This window comes from Aricia agestis, chromosome 17 (assembly GCF_905147365.1).
Source record: "Aricia agestis chromosome 17, ilAriAges1.1, whole genome shotgun sequence".
Lineage (NCBI taxonomy): Eukaryota > Metazoa > Arthropoda > Insecta > Lepidoptera > Lycaenidae > Aricia > Aricia agestis.
Genome location: NC_056422.1, coordinates 8,552,333 through 8,569,135, shown reverse-complemented (window position 1 = coordinate 8,569,135; position 16,803 = coordinate 8,552,333). Strand labels below are relative to the sequence as shown.

The window sequence follows — 16,803 nt, the reverse complement described above, 5'->3', positions numbered from 1 at the left end:
CGGCCAGGTCAAACGAATGACAAATTTGATTACGTCACCAGCTCTAACGATCTGAACCAGGGCTATCCATACTAATATTATAAATGCGAAAGTTTGTCTGTCTGTCTCTTACCTCTTCACATCGCTGTACCGATAGTGACGAAATTTGGCACGGAGATACTTGGAGCCCGAGAAAAGAAATAGAAGAAATAGGATAGTTTTTATCCCGGAAAAAAGGATGGTTATTTTTCCGGGACTCAAAGTTTTTCCTTACCAAATGTCATCAAAATTGGTTCAGCAATTTTCTACCGTCGCAAAACTTTAATTAGTCTTATGAATCTTGATTACCCATTATTTGTATATTATTGTAATTTGTATGTCTATATTTTAGTAGCTCACTAAGTATTAGCTCATTACGTGACCTAAAACACTGAGATCACATCAAAAGAAACATAGCAATGATATTTTACCAAAATTTATGATTACGTAATTTTATTATTGTGAGCTAAAACCTGTGACCGTGTACGACCGATTGAGCCGCGTTTGTATGAAGCATAAAGGTAACTACTGAATAGACGAGGTCAAAATAATAACCGTGTTGTAGCGATCTCGTCGCTGTGTGACATGTGACATAAATACAGGGTGTAACAAAAATAAGTGATAATACTTTAGGGTGTGTACGTGTTCCTTGTAGAGAGTTCACTGTGAAAGTAGCAGCGCTGAAAGACAAAAAAAAAATCACTTTTGTATGGGGAAACTCGTGACGCTCGGGCCCTTGCCCATACAAAAGTGAAAAAAAAAATTCGTCTTTCAGCGCTGCTACTTTCACAGTGACTTCTCTACAAGGAACACTTTATATTATTTATTTAAGGTATTATTTTTTAAGGTATTATCACTTATTTTTGTTACACACTGTATAAGTATATTTATAAAACCCTCACTTGTAAGTTGTAACAAAACAATCTGCTAATACTCGTGTAGGTACCAGGCGCGGTCGCCGCCTGAAATTGGGGGAGGGGGGGAGGTCACTCACTAGTAACTACACTAAAATTAAATATTTTTTTTATCTGCGCACACGGACAGTTCTGGGTTAACAGCTTTAGAGATTGTTCAATTTGACCTTAGATTTTGGGGGGGCCGGGGGTCATGTCCCCTGTGAAGGCTGTGACCCCCCCCCCCCCCCCCCCCTTCAGACCGCGCCTGATAGCGCGACCGCGCGCGATATCTTCAGGCTTAAAACGCTTCACCGATTTTGATTAAGTTTGATATGGAGCTGAAACAATTCGGAGTTTATTTTCAAGTATAAAAGTGAATTATAAAATCGACACTTTAGGGTTAGCCGCCTCCGATTTATTTGGAGTCATTTTGCATAGCGAGATAATACATATTTGGTGATCATTTTACATTAAAATGCTTAGTATAATGTTGATGATCATTTACTAATTTTGGTGATCATTTTACTTTAAAATGCTAGTATAATGTTGGTGATCATTTACTAATTTTGGTGATCATTTACTTTATTTGGTGATCATTTACTATATTTGGTGTTCGGTTACAATTTGAAGTGTTGTCATGACTAAAATAGCTGGTAGTATTGCAATTTACTTTATTTTTTTGGTGTTAATTATCTTTTTTTGATAAACAAGTTTAGGGTATCAGTGCATTTTTTGGTGGTCATTATATTTGTTCCCATAGGATAGTACTAGGATACGGCAAAATTTACGGCTACCGCGCTATAAACGAACCGCCCACAATTGGGCGTTATCGCCCACTTTGGGAAAGGCTGGTTTAGACCATTCCAGCTGTCTTTAAACTACCGCAAGTGTTATTTCACAGCGGTTTTCTACGACGCTGTGGTCTCTTCCAAGCTGAAGCATGGCTCTCCCACGTTTGAAATAGAAAATGTAAACATTCTTAAGAAACATAGTTACTTAAGTATGACATAACCACACCTATGTAATATACTTAGTACCTAATAAATGCGTTTTTTTTAAAGCCGTTTACCTTGTACGAGAAAAGAAATAAGTGTTATGTGTGCCTTATAGAGGTAGATTGCTTCAGTGTATATTTTAAAGAGTTGCCAACTCTGTCCTAGGTATAGATTCTTAGAATAACAATACTACCAAAATAGATAGCCGTTCTCTACAAATCTAATATTAGTAATTTTCATTGGCTAGATGACCGTACTGGTGAACTTCGTATCACTTTCCTCTTATAAACCTAATTCCTTGAACTACCACGAAAATTTCAAGACTAATAGCCGAATCAGTTTAGCCATTCTCAAGTTTGATAGTGAGACCACAGAATATATTATTAGAAGTAATTTTATTTATACTATCTAAGATGATTCAATATATTATTACTAGATGTCCCGCGTGGCTTCGCCCGCGTAAATTAGGAATTTTACGGAAACCGGATATTTTCCCACAAAAATAGCTCTTATGTCCCTACTCCCTTCACTTGGTTTTACTCTCTGTATCTGTGCCAAATATTGCCATAAAAATTGCTCCAGTAGTTCGTAATTTCTAATATTTCCCCGTTTTTCCCACATTTTCCTGAGTTTCTTCGGTCGTATTAGTCTTAGCGTGAAAATATATATAGCCTATAGTCTTACTCGATAAATTAACTATCTAACACTGAAATAAGTTTTTAAATCGGACCAGTAGTTCCTGAGATTAGCGCGTTTAAGCAAACATACTCTCAAGCAATATTAAGTATAGATTTTTTTTTTAATTATCGCTTGAAAAACTCGAGTCTCGATCTAAAAGACTATGCAAAGTACCAATAACAGGGTCATTATACTTTAGGCTCATAAGTCATAACCATGGGACGATGTATGGTATAAAATGGTAGTGATGATGATGATGATGATGAATGTAATTTGCATAGTAGCATATGCTTTCCGTTCTTAAAACAACGCCGAAACTCCCAAACTTGTATCTATAAAGAATCAGGAGTTCTCTCAGCACCTTCCGAACCACGGTATACCAGGTATACCTCGCTGCGAAATCTTACTTGTTGGTAGCATATGCTTAGAATACTTCTCACGAAACCGAAGTCACCACATGTTTTCATATAAACTTTGAGGACTTCCCTCGATTACTTATGGATCCTTCATCAGATCACCACTTTTGTGAATATAATACCAAATTGGGATGATACCCTATATACCAAAAAAAAATTTTGAAAATCGGTTAACAAACGGCGGAGTAATCGTTGAACATAAGAAAACGAACATAACACCTTCCCCATTTTGAAAGTCGGTTAAAATTGTAGCTTGTGTGTTATTCTGATGTATAAGCTATATTATTGTAAAGTTTCATTAAAATCCGTTCAGTAGTTTTTGCGTGAAAGAGTAACAAACATCCATACATCCACACATCCATACATCCAAACAAACTTATAATATTAGTAGGATGTAAATTAATGTATGATTTTTATTATTGAGGGCCTAACAATTAACCCTTTACAGCATAACTTAGGACTTTTTGGAATTTGGAAAGAAGTGCAAATTAAAAAGGGATATTTCAGAGTGATTGGACTGATTACTTGGATTATGGGTTTTAATGATAATGCATATAATGTAAATGTTATGTAATCGTGTCCTATATACATTGTGTACGTTGTGTAGTTCACGTAAGTAGGTCATTGACCCTGTGGGCGGCGTTATTCTGTGACCTAGTTACGTTTTGGTGACGAGGGAAGCGACGGAAAATGGGATGTGACTGAATATTCGAAACTCACGAATCCGAAATTGAATTTTTGTGCAGATCTTCTCGAAAAACTTTGCTGAGTCAAATAATATTAACTGTAGTTGATGATGTATTAAGTATTCGTTTTTTTAATTAAGTATAACTAAATTTTAATTTAAATGAGAAATAATTAATTTTAATAGTAATGGCTGGTTTTAAAAAAAACAAATTTAAGTATTAGCAGAGCGCAATAAATACTACGATAAACAAAACACTTTTTGTGATAATAAAAAATATGACAAAACCACTTTTATTTTAAAAGGTCACTGCCTCTATCACATCAATAATTAACTCATCAATTTCGAAATCTCAAACGTAAACAAAGCTCACCTTGAAATTGGAACAATCACGTCAATATCTTCATACAACACACGACCGCACTCGCGCGGCGCTACAACCACATTGACATCCAAACCGCATCCAAACGTCATCTAAACTGAGCCTGGAGTGAGCACACTGAGACGCGCCGTGCCGGGGCTCAGCGTGCCGGGGCTCATCGCAAAAATCCGCCTCCATACAATTTGTATGGAAGCGGGAATCCGTTGCGCCCCGACACAGTGTGCGATACGTGCATATGCAATTGACATGACATGAGTCGAATGTCAACTTCATAATATCGAACGATATATAAATTCCATACATTTTCGATCGGTGATTCTTAGAAGAAGCGGTAAAGAAAACTGTTGGCTAAGCCCTCAGTTTTGAAACGTTTCGATTTTGAAACATCACGCAGTTTAATTGTCAATTTGTCACTGATTGGGTAACTCGTGGTAACAAAGTTAAATGACGCTTTCATTAGCGTTCTAAGTAGGTGGTTACAAAAATAACCTGATTTTATGCAACGATATCAAAATACTATTTTATGTTATGTAGGTAACTAGCTGTCCCGGCAAACGTTTGTTTGCCATATTTCGCCCGTATTATTTTATTGAAGTGACTAAATAAGTATGTCACTATGGCAACGTCCATCGCTATCCCGTCGCACAAACAATAGTCACCGTCAGTCTCGAGTTGTAAAATTTAAGTAGGTACTTACTATTATTTATTCAACAAATGCAATTATCAATATAAAAAGAACCCAGTAGTAAGTAGCCGATTCTCAGACCCAGTGAATATGCACATAAAATTTGGTTAAAATCAGTAAAGTCGTTTCGAAGGAGTACGCTGCCTAACATTGTGATTAATTGTGACACGAGAATTTTATATATTAGAATAGACGTACGTACCAGACTGCATACTTCTAGCTTGTTAAAAATAATGATATTTTTATTTTATGATGAATTATGTTATTAAATATTATTATGTTTTAAACATAGAAATTTATAGAATGATGATGCCTACTCTACGTAATCTACAGCGTATTTAAGGCCGTAGAGGCTAGAGCTGAAGTGAATAATGATAATTGATATGTACCTATTAATTATTGGGTTACCCTATGTATAATAAATATACACAGAGTACCTTTTTATTATCGGAATACTTTTAAATTATTTATTATAACTAGGACATATTATTATTCTTTCTATTGGAAAATATAGAGCTTAAAATATTCGTATTGCATTTGGTCTGCTTAATTATTTCGTATCATTAATGGAACCGCAGAGGCACATTAAAACAAAACAGTTACGAAACAGTTAGGCAGGCTATTGTCTTTTTAACCTGTTTGACGTTAACATGCATCAAGAATTCAAGTTTCAAGTTACTATTTCCATCACGTTTGTACAAAAATGTCTTTATCGTATTCGAGGTGCGGGGCCAGGGGTCATTGACTCATTTTTGGTGTAACGATTCGCATGCTCGACAATACGATTACGAAAGATTAAACATTTCACACAGATAAGCTATCGGTCGCTCTACATAGCGCAGCAGAATTGGGTCACAAGCATAAACTAGTAAGGAGGAAGTTAGAACATCCTGTAACGATAAATTAGTAAAAATATACTAACCTTATTGTTAATATAAAAGTTGCGTAATTTGGAATGTATCGACGCGGCGACCGCTCAGGGTTTGGTCGGGGTTAGCAGTGCTCTCCGCCAATGCGGCAGCTGGCTCTACTGCGCATAACTCTTTTGCTCACCCATCCCCGTATCATAGCGAAAATATACTCAAAGCGATATAGTCCCTCCCACCATGTAACAAGGTGCGTTTTAGAGTACCCGTGTTTGTATATTTCAGGATTGTACTTTAATTCATGTCACAGTATTAATGGCCGTAACTGAAAATCGGTTCAATATTTTACTGTCAATGTGAGCGATGGGAGCGCTCCTATTTCAGGATTTTCATTCAACGGAATAGTTTAAAGTGTTTAATAAATTGTAATACACGGACGAGTTGTTAGACGTTCGCGTGTTGTACAATAAATAAATCAAATAAGTTTCATCGGCTTATAATTATAATTCATGCCACAATAATATTTAAACTAGAAAACTAGGAAATATGTATTTTAGTTTACTTATCCTTGCTCTACTATTTACAATCTTTGTAGGCAAAACATTTCCGTAATGACAATTAGCAAATTCTAGCACGTCTAAAGACTTTATTTTGGCGGTTAATATTATAATTCTACATGTTTTGGTTATTTAAAATATTTTTTAATTTCGCTTCGTTTTATTTTAATTTATGAGTATTTCGTTTAAAATTTCTAAAGCCTGAGGTTCTTTAATAAAAGTCTATTATTGAGTTTCGTACATGTTGTCTATTTAATGATAAGTAATTGAATTAAATCATAACCATTGTAGGTATTTATTAGTTTAAGTGACGTTTTTAATTTTGTAGTATCTTATAAATCTGCATATAATTACGGTTTGATTTAAATATTAAAATTGGGCTCCTTAATGATTAATTGTTTTAATATTAAGTAGTAATATTTCAATAGCGTATGAAATGTTTACTTTGCTGATTAGAATCAAATTGTTTTAACTAATTAAATTAATTTAACCAATCAAAATTCAAGTTATGATTATCGCCATCTATTGAGATCCCCTGGAACTAAATAGTCTGTAAGGGTTTGTAGAGCGCTACATCTGTGTGTTTCCCGTGTAGAGAACTTGTATGTAATGTTAAATTTTTACAACGTGCGTCGGAGCTCACCTTCTCTAATAGCGAATTAACGCGTGCAATGTCACATAGATAGCGTTATTCTGCTTTTAAATCTACAAGTAATATGGTGAGCCAAGATTTCTTCAAGTTTCTTTAAAAAATCGCCGATCAAAAATATGGAATTGACATTAGACGAGTCATATTGACGAACGCTTAGGTATGTCAATTCCAAACATTTTGATCAGCGATTCTATAACGAAGCAAAAACGAAAAAGACTTGGCTAAATGGCCTGTTTATTAATATTATAACGCTAAAGATTTTCTAGTTTGTTTGAATGCGCCGATCTCGGGAACTACTGTTCGTCAAGTGCCAAGTGTCTGTAAGCGCTCTTAACTACCTGGGATTTGAGTATTGGCAATACGCGTCGCAATGCACTTCTATTTACATATTGAATTGACAGACTTCAATTGCGTAAAAGTTGAGAACTAAAAAATTAGAAATGCCTCTACGCGGTACGCGTTGCGTTGCGGTCTGAATTGACCCTTAAGTTAGTCATATCCCATAACATTTTTGTTAATTGTTATCTACTCGTAGCTTTGCTATCGATACTAGCAAATTGACTAAGCGCTCTGATTATTTTAAGCTGTAAGAGCAGAGCTGTAAAAGTTATTAATACAACTGCACTTCGTACAGCACAATATTAACATAATGTAAAAATATTTGCGGGCGACCGCCGGCGGAGCACACTCGTGGTGACATTATCTCGCTGACATTCTCATAATGCGCCCGTTATTAAAATGTTTTCTGCAACTTAATGCGGAAAACTGCACTGGTAACTCGAAATTATTGTCGTTACTAAGTCCAATAAAATCATACCCATCAAGCCCCATAAGCTCACCGGTGAGCGAGACAGAATATAATAAGTTAATAACAATAGATTTCCAAGAATCCACGATCGAAGGATTAAAGGACTATTGTAATTATTTACCAATAACTTCTTACACAAAATAAATAATAAATTAGTTATAATTAGTAAATAGTAAGATTATGAAAATGATTATGAAAATATTTCAAGCACAGTGCCTGAAATATTCTGCTAAATAATCTTCCTTCTTAGATATCGGTTAAAAAGTGTAGCAGACTGGAAAAGTTGGTTGGCGAGTAGGGACTAGGGATTAGCTATTGCTGCATCCTCTAATACCTCATACCTGTGTTATGTGTTTGAGTTTCAGATTATATTGCGGGAATGCTTTTGTTCTTTTAAGTTGCAGCTATCCTTATATGGTCGCTGTTAAGCATTTGTGTACTAACCCACAGTTCTTTTTTAGGGTTCCGTACCCAAAGGGTAAAAACGGGACCCTATTATGTTGTCCGTCCGTCTGTTCGTCTGTCTGTCTGTCCGTCTCCAGGCTGTATCTCATGAGCCGCTTTAGCTAGACTTCTGAAAATTTCACAGATTGTGTATATATCTGTTGCCGCTATAACAAAAAATACAAAATAATATTAATATTTAAGGGGGGCTCCCATACAACAAAAGTGATTTTTTTGGCCTTTTTTGCTCGATATCTGGCAACTCTCGATAAATGGCAACAGGGAGGCACTTGAAATTTTCACAAAGGCCTTAAATATACTTTAATAATTATTAATAATAATATTCAAATAAAAAATATTTCGGGATGGCTCCCATACAAAAACAACAATTTTTGGCCTATTTTTGCTCTATAACGGTACAGAACCCTTAACTCGTGCGCGAGTCCGACTCGCACTTGGCCGATTATTGTTGAATCATGAATGCAGTCTTGTTCTAAATCATCTAAAGAACATAACTGCATTCATAACTCAATACGAAAATTTTTTGTGGTATGATCGATGATAGAGAAATGCCTAACGGCGTCCATATAATATGTATTTGATACCTACCATTAGCATATTATTATTTAAAAAAATGTGCTATAATTATTACAATTTATATCTAATATTATAAGATCCACATACTGTATAGAGATTCCAGAATCGAGACGTTTTAACTATTCTTTATACGTAATGTGGATCTTTTAATATAGGAAGGTGTTTGTAACCTTTTGCATAATGTTCGGCGTGCATCTGTTGTCTAATTGCCATAACACAAGTTTTTACTTAGCATGGGATTAGACGACGTGAATAGTGATGTATACTACCTAGCTTTTATACTATTTTATATTATTGTATGCTTAATAAATAATTTGAATTAATTTAATTTGAATTTGAATGTAGGTACCTAATACTATAGTGAGGTACCTACATTATGCAAAAAGGTAGTAAACACATTGGTTCAGCAATTCTGATGGAATGCTAATACCTATTCATTGAGATTCAGCGGTGGCCGGCGTGATGGCTTTTGCGACGAGTTGAAAGTAAAGACAAGTCCACGAACATTTTACACAAACCTCCTTTATGGCAAGAAATGATGCTCAAATCTTTCATGTTAATATAAATAAAAATAGATTTTAAATTTTGTTAGTCTCGCTGAAACTCGAGAAGGGCTGAACCTATTTGGCTGATTTTAGTCTTTGAAATGTTTTTGGAAGTCCAGCGAAGGTTTATATTATTCTACACGTTTATTCTATTCTATTAGGAAGGAAGTGCTATGAAATTCATCGAGTCATCTAGTTAACAATAGAATTTACCTTCAGATTTTGCTCAGTGCAAGCCACATACCGACATACGGTTCATTAGGTACTATTGGAATCTAATCATTATTTATTAACAGCGTATCCTAATCTTTTATTATATGCGACTTATAAATTAATGACAAGCCGCATCATTGCCGATGGCCGCCAATGAGCAGGATGGAGAGTGGAGACGTTCGATTTCTGGCTCGATTCTATCCTTACGACTTTAACATTTTGGGGCACACGGGTTGGAGACATTCAATCGCATACGTCAGGCTTGTACTTACGACTTTAACGTTTTGGGGCACACAAGTTATAGACTTTCGATCGCTTATTTCAGGCTTGTCCTTATGTCTTTAACGTTTAAGAGACTGGTGCGGGGTCAAACTACAATACATTTGGGGCGCGGCGTCGCTCTGGCGTCTTCGTCCATCATCGTCAAGGACACTATTCATGAAAAACGCGCTAATGTATTATGTATGACGCTCTATATTTTCGCTTTAAGTATGCCATAGCTATGGCCATAAACTTTGGCATATTTTCGGCTAAATACGATATGGCTTCGAAAATTATGGGTCGTATGTTGAAATTATTTAAAAATACTGAAAATTTGTATTGCCCGGTTTCTAAGTTTATAAGAGCTAAGTTAGTTTATATTCAATGTTTGATGGACGAAAAAAGCATCCCCAATCAACATGGCTACAGAAAAGAAAAACTATGAAATAAGTAAATAATAATATTGCTTAATACAAGACTACATAGTCAGTCTGAAACTATAAATATTTTGTTATTTAGAAATCAGGATATCAGACAATCAATCATACGGATTTTAAAATATGTAGTAAAGATCCAGGTAAAATATTTCAAATACGATTAATTCTGCTCGCATGGCGACGTAAGAATTATGAAGTAATATAAGCTACGGCGGGAGTTGGTAATTTGAATTTTAAAAAGTTGATGTTCGGGTGCAATCCACGCGGGGCTTACAGGCCTTGGCGCTTGATTTATAGGCACAGGTAACGGCTGAAAAATTCAAATTTCCCGCCATACTCAGTAGCGCTGCTAGGTTACCGGGAACCCCAAAAGCAAAATATATATCGGCAGCACATATACACAATTTGTGCACAGAAGTCTAGCTACGGCGGTTCTTGAAATACAGCTTGGAGACAGACAGACAGACGGACAGATAACGAATTATAAATAATAGAGTCCAGTTTCTCAGATGTCCGGTGTCCATTAACTTTTGCAATTTAAAATCTAATTATTATTCACTCACAATCTGAAAGATCTCTTAGAAGAAATTAACAGAGCTACTTACAAGATGTCTGCATTTTGTAGAGATCATTAGATATTGAGAGGGCCCTTTCCCCTTGGTAGCTACGCCGCTGACCATACTGAACCCAGGTGAAGTTCGGAGATCCTCCCGCAATAACTGCCGACGGCTGCTGCATAATAGTGGCTGAAATATGCCCACAATGACGGTAGAAATAGAAAGTTTCTGAAAAATTTCCGTCTTTTAAAATTTAACTCTAGGCTCGATGGATTTGGCTTATTTTGGTCAGAAGATAAGAGTTTAGAGATGGTTTAAATGGTGGAAATTCTAGGAAAAACTTGAATTTACTTTACAATAAAATATAAATATTTTATTGATGATTAAAATAACAATACGAGTACTAAAACTAGTACGAGTATGTGTTGATATATTATATTATACAGGGTGTAACAAAAACAAGTGATAATACTTTAGGGTGTGTACGTGTTCCTTGTAGAGAGTTCACTGTGAAAGTAGCAGCGCTGAAAGACCAAAATTTTTTTTCACTTTTGTATGGGGAAACTCGTGACGCTCGGGCTCTTGCCCATACAAAAGTGAAAAAAAATATTCGTCTTTCAGAGCTGCTACTTTCACAGTGAACTCTCTACAAGGAACATGTACACACCCTAAAGTATTATCACTAGTTTTTGTTACACACTGTATATTCATAATAATAGTGCACGTTCTATCTGCTGTCTCAATCCTATCTCTCTCCGTAGGGCTGCTGGATGAGATTTCTATTAGAAATAAGCAGATCCTTTGTGTCATTTTACTGTGTATATTGTCTTATTGTAATTATGCACAATAAATTATTAAATAAATAAAAAATAAATAATAATAAATATTCATTTTAAAAAAGAGTTTGACAGATAAATATGTATGGAGTTTATGTCAAAATATTCATTTAGTAATAGTTAAGTAATTAATATCCTTCCTGAGTGTGGCAGTGAGTATCTTATTATATTTTACTAGATCACGCCCGCAGCTCCGTTGCGCCAAGATTTGTTTATCGCGCGGGAACCGTACATTCGTCCGGGATAAAAGTATTCTATGTCCTTTCCCGGGAGTCGGGGCTCAAAGTATCTCCATGCCAAATTTCAGCAAAATCGGTTCAGCGGTTTGGGCGTGAAGAGGTAACAGACAGTACATTCCAATTTCCAATATTAGGAAATGTCTGTCATAAAATTAAAAACTTTTCTTGGAAGTTTTATTAACTACTTAGTTTTCTTGTTTACGTTTTAATTAAACAATCAAAGGCACTGATTTTAAATTGATGTTGAAATAGAAAGTTGTTAAAACCCGGGTTTGAGGCTCGATTGTGATGTTCGTCTGTAGAATTATAATGAGCGATAAAGTTACAGTTTGAATAATTAGTTTTTGTTTTGATGAATATTTTAAATAAACATTATGAATTCATTGAATTATTTTCGTCAAATTGAAGAGTTATAATTTATAACTTATAAAAATGTACATACAGCCCAACATGAAACCATGGTCGGTTCAACCGCATACTAATATCATACATGTATATTATGTAATAAATTATTACATAATAATATATAAATTAATATCAATTTAAAAAAAAACTACGTAGAAGAAAAAACGTGTGGCACTCGGGGACTGCCGCGATAAAATTAATGTATGTAATTTTTTATCAAAATTAATGCAATTTTATAATTCGCATAGGTACGTCTAGTCGCACCTGTGCCGAATGCCGAAGTCTGCCGAACTGAAACGACGCGATGTTAGACGATGCACGGCAACGCCGCATCGCTATGCCGGTCGGAGTGTGTGGTATTAGGTTTATTTACGTTACGGTTTTGATTCGGTACATTTTTAATGAACTTTTGAATGTTTCTCAAAACTTAGACCTTTCTTGATCTAAAACCAAAATAAAATGTCGGGATGTTATAATAGTGAGGGAGCTCGAGAACAATTTTTTTTTATTTAATAAAAAAAACTTTGTTCTAGGGCTCCCTGACTATAAATCTTTCGGTGTAATAAAGCTATATAGAATTTTTTACGAGTCTGATTCGTCAAGGTTTTGGTGATTGATTCCTGAAACTCACGCGAGAACCGATACCACTTAACGTAACCTACTTAGCTCAAAATACTTTTTAAGGTTGTTACAACTAAGGTGAATTTAAATTTAATTATGATTAAAATTTTAATTTAATACCTGTATACTTTAATAATAAATGATTATAAGATTTATAACCAACTAGACGAAGCCCGCAACTCAGATGCGCCAAAATTATCGTACCGAAAACCGGAACGGAACCGTGCATTTTTTCGGCACAAAAAGTATCCTATGTAAAGGACATAGGATACTTTTTGACCCGAAAAACCCGGGACTCGAACAGTAAAATCGGTTCAGCGGTTTGGCCGTGAAGAGGTAACAGACAGACATACACACTTTGGCATTTATAATATTAGTATGGATACTTATGCATGTTACTGCAGCAACGCGACGTCGCGTTTCATCTCACTGCGTCTCAGTGTGCACCGATCTTTACACGTTTTCGTTTTCCCCATTTTGTGATGTTGGTCGTGTGCGGCGTGTTGTTGATTGAGCAGATTAATTATGCCGCCCCCGCTGTACATTATCTGCACAATATAAGTATAAACAGTAGTTTGTGCTTTAAATAAAAATTGGTGCAACAGAGACAAGTTTAAAATACGCGTGACGTGAGCGTTGTTCTGCTTTCAAAGAGCAGAGATACACTGTTTCGGTGAGTTGCAGTACGCAATCAGTAATAACTTTAGTAATCTGTGACGCTGCGTCGTCGAATTAACACATTGTGTGCATGGGCACCGGCAGGGGGGTGCCAGGGCTGGTTGAGTTTGCGGTATGTTCCATCGTACCCGCAACTCTGCCGTAAGCGACGAGTGGAGCACCATGGGATTTTAGTGGGTAGACAGGAGTCTCACATACCCCGGCCGATATGCCCAATTTGCCGGGGATGCGTAAAGCATTTCCCCATGTTAAAAAAAGAGGGGTGCCAGGGGGTGTACTTGCACCCCTTGGGAATCTCGGGATCAACAGGAATTATTGAAATAAAAAGCATTTTGTAACCCTATTACCATGCCGCACAAGGATAGTTCGTAATGTTTCGGCACTAACGGCCGTTCCCAATATTTGATCTATCTCTGGTTTAGCCCTACTAGAGATAGGAATAACTCACATTAGACATTAGAGATATACCTATATTTTATGTCAATTGTGAGCGATTCCTATCTCTAGTAGGACAAAACCAGAGATAGATCAAATATTGGGAACGTCCGTAAAAGTTGACGTAAATAGACAGTAAATAGAAAAGTGAAAAGAAAAGAACAGAAATAAAATTAAAATCTGCACCCCTTGGAAATTATTTCTGCCGGCACCAATGATTGTGTGCCACTTTGCTCTGTTGTGGCAACGCACATCAACACAATACAACACGACCACTCATACTTCAGCCTGTAAGTCGTTTCGTCAAAACAGTGCGTCCGCGGTCCGACGTTAGTCGCTACGCAACAAGGTACTGCAGCTGCTACGTTGTTGATGCGGAGACGCACCTCAAAACAACAGAGCAATGTGGCTTCGCTCTGAATTTATCTGTAATCACGTGCGTGTGCGTGCGATTTGGGTGATCTCGGAAGAAGATGATCTACTGTATATAATTTATACTGTGTTATCTGGCCGGTCATGCGGTGCAACAGCTGCTCATGTTCATGTATCATATTACTTTCCTTTATTAATATGTTATTTCATCTTTATCCATACGATGTAATTAATTTTGCAGGTGCTCGATATTCGAATATTCATTAAATAAAATCACAGTAATTTTAATAGTATTATCATCATCCAAAAAATGGTCTTTTCAGTCACCTATAAATTGGGATCCTCCCAATACAAATTTATATGACAATAGAGGGTAAGTTTCTTGGAACAAGAGTCAAGACCAGCTGGTAAAACAAAAAGACAATGGATCGGTGTTTTAAAAGAATGGACCAGATGTAGATGCCCAAATTAAAGAAATTAGCCCAAGACGGGAAGAAACAATACGCTGCCGGATTTTAAAAATACAAACTAGACAGCTAGACTGCAAACATTTTTAGTGTAAGACAAACGTTATGCATAAAACGGTAAACCAACTAAGATAGCAATATGCACAAAAGGTCGTTAATTAATTGTACTACACCTTACTGCTTACATATTCATATGGAGTGTAGATGGAGGAGAACTATCTCTGTATGTAAAAAGTGTCCGATGAAATGCGTTAAATTAGGGTGACGCTACAGTAGCAACAGGGTAAATTTTAAATCATTTAGCAGCTTTTATTTCAGCTATTTTAGGTTATATTTTAATATACTTCAATTTATATTTTGTCACCAACGGCATTCATTCCATACCCTTTGCTGCAGCTAGCGCCACTCTTGGAGGATTTTTCAACTGTTATTTACTGCGTACAGCTGGACACTTTTTCAAATATACCCCATATAAGATAGTTCTCCTCCATCTACCCTCCATACATATTCAGTAAATAGGATATTATATTGCTGCAACGTTTTCATGCTAGACGGCAGCACCAGCACAGACAGTTAACAAAAAGATTTGTTCGACGTTTGTCAACGTTTCTGTCAATACTCATAAATAGGGTTGCCAGGTCGCTAAACCTAAAAGCCGGACAAAGCAGACTTGACCGGACATTTGCATAAAAAGCCGGAAACTTTTATTTCACAGTATAGCATTATAGGTGTCTGTACAAATTTTCTGTTTTATTTAAACAATTTAACATCTGATTGATTAAAATATATTATATCTCGTTGGGCGTAAAACCTTCTAAAATGAGTAGGATTTTCATATAAAATTATTATAGATTCATAGCTGTACAAAAGCCGGACACCTATTAATTTTGGCCGGACACGCAACCAAAAAGACTGACTGTGTCCGGCTTTATCCGGACGCCTGGCAACCCTACTCATAAACGACGTGTGCAACGTGTCGGATTTTATATTTATGTTAATTACTGCATACTAATCTTTTTCGTGATATTCCCCATTAACAAAAATATTTTTTCTATTCACAAAACAAATTACAATTAACAATTACTTAATTAATAGAACATTTTTCAGTGAGCAAATACCAGGTCAAGTTTCGTGTTAGTTGCCGTTGTTTATAATTTATGGGGGAATTAGTTTCTTCGGCGGTGTGGAGAGCTTGTATTAATAAGAGCCAGGTGTTTGCGATTTATGAAAATAGTTCGTGAGCGTGGCTAGTGGTTCGCGGTTACTACCTGGCGCTAATAAACTTTATACCTGAGCTCTAAGCTCGGACTCGGACACGAAAAAATAAAAATTATTGTACATGTGTTGGCAACATTTTCTAAATGTCTGAGAAAGAGCTGGAACATGAAGTTAATATACCTAGCGGAATAGAGAAACAAAGGCCTGAGCAAGAGAGATGTCACTATCAGTAACACTGCGTGGTAAAAAGAGACGTGTGATACATGATAGCAGCACTTTTTGTGACGTCCAGTCGGCACGTGCCGCACGTTGACAATTTAATCTCATAGAATTCATGTTCAATCATGCTTGTGTAAGTGTATACGTATTACGTACACATATTTTACACACAGATGAAAAGCAATTTTGGTTACGTCTGACAGCTCGAGATTGTTGCTCTATTCCGCTAGGTATATTAACTTTATGAGCTGGAAAAAGAAAACTTAGAATAAAAAGGAGACGAATCCGATTATACAGAGGAATTTCAGGCTCAATTTCGACAAGTCGTTTAGGTCCTGACCCGTAAATATATCCCTACTAATTGAATATGTACTAATATAAGTACACTGAATAATTTCTAGCTATGCATCTTTTTGTCTGTCTCTGTTGGAAAAGTAACATGAGTCATTACTCATTAATCATGGTTGACAAAGGCAGCCGAACTTAAATATACGCTGCGTAGGGTAAATGACTAGTAGATTGGACAGTACTGGTCATTGGAAAAAGCATAAAAACACCATATTTATTAATGTTACTTTAAAAACTGACTGTTTTTCTTTAAAAACAGGCGTTCTTTTACTT

At 36.0% G+C, this 16,803-nt stretch overlaps 1 long non-coding RNA gene across 1 annotated transcript; it reads right to left on the bottom strand.

The window, feature by feature from the left end:
• Positions 1 to 5,239: 5,239 nt before the first annotated feature.
• On the bottom strand, positions 5,240 to 15,357 carry LOC121735280. The gene is made up of 3 exons (XR_006036834.1): positions 15,299 to 15,357; positions 14,813 to 14,819; positions 5,240 to 5,249 (listed from the first exon to the last, which is right to left on the bottom strand). It is a non-coding gene; the product is annotated as an uncharacterized LOC121735280 (long non-coding RNA).
• Positions 15,358 to 16,803: the final 1,446 nt, after the last annotated feature.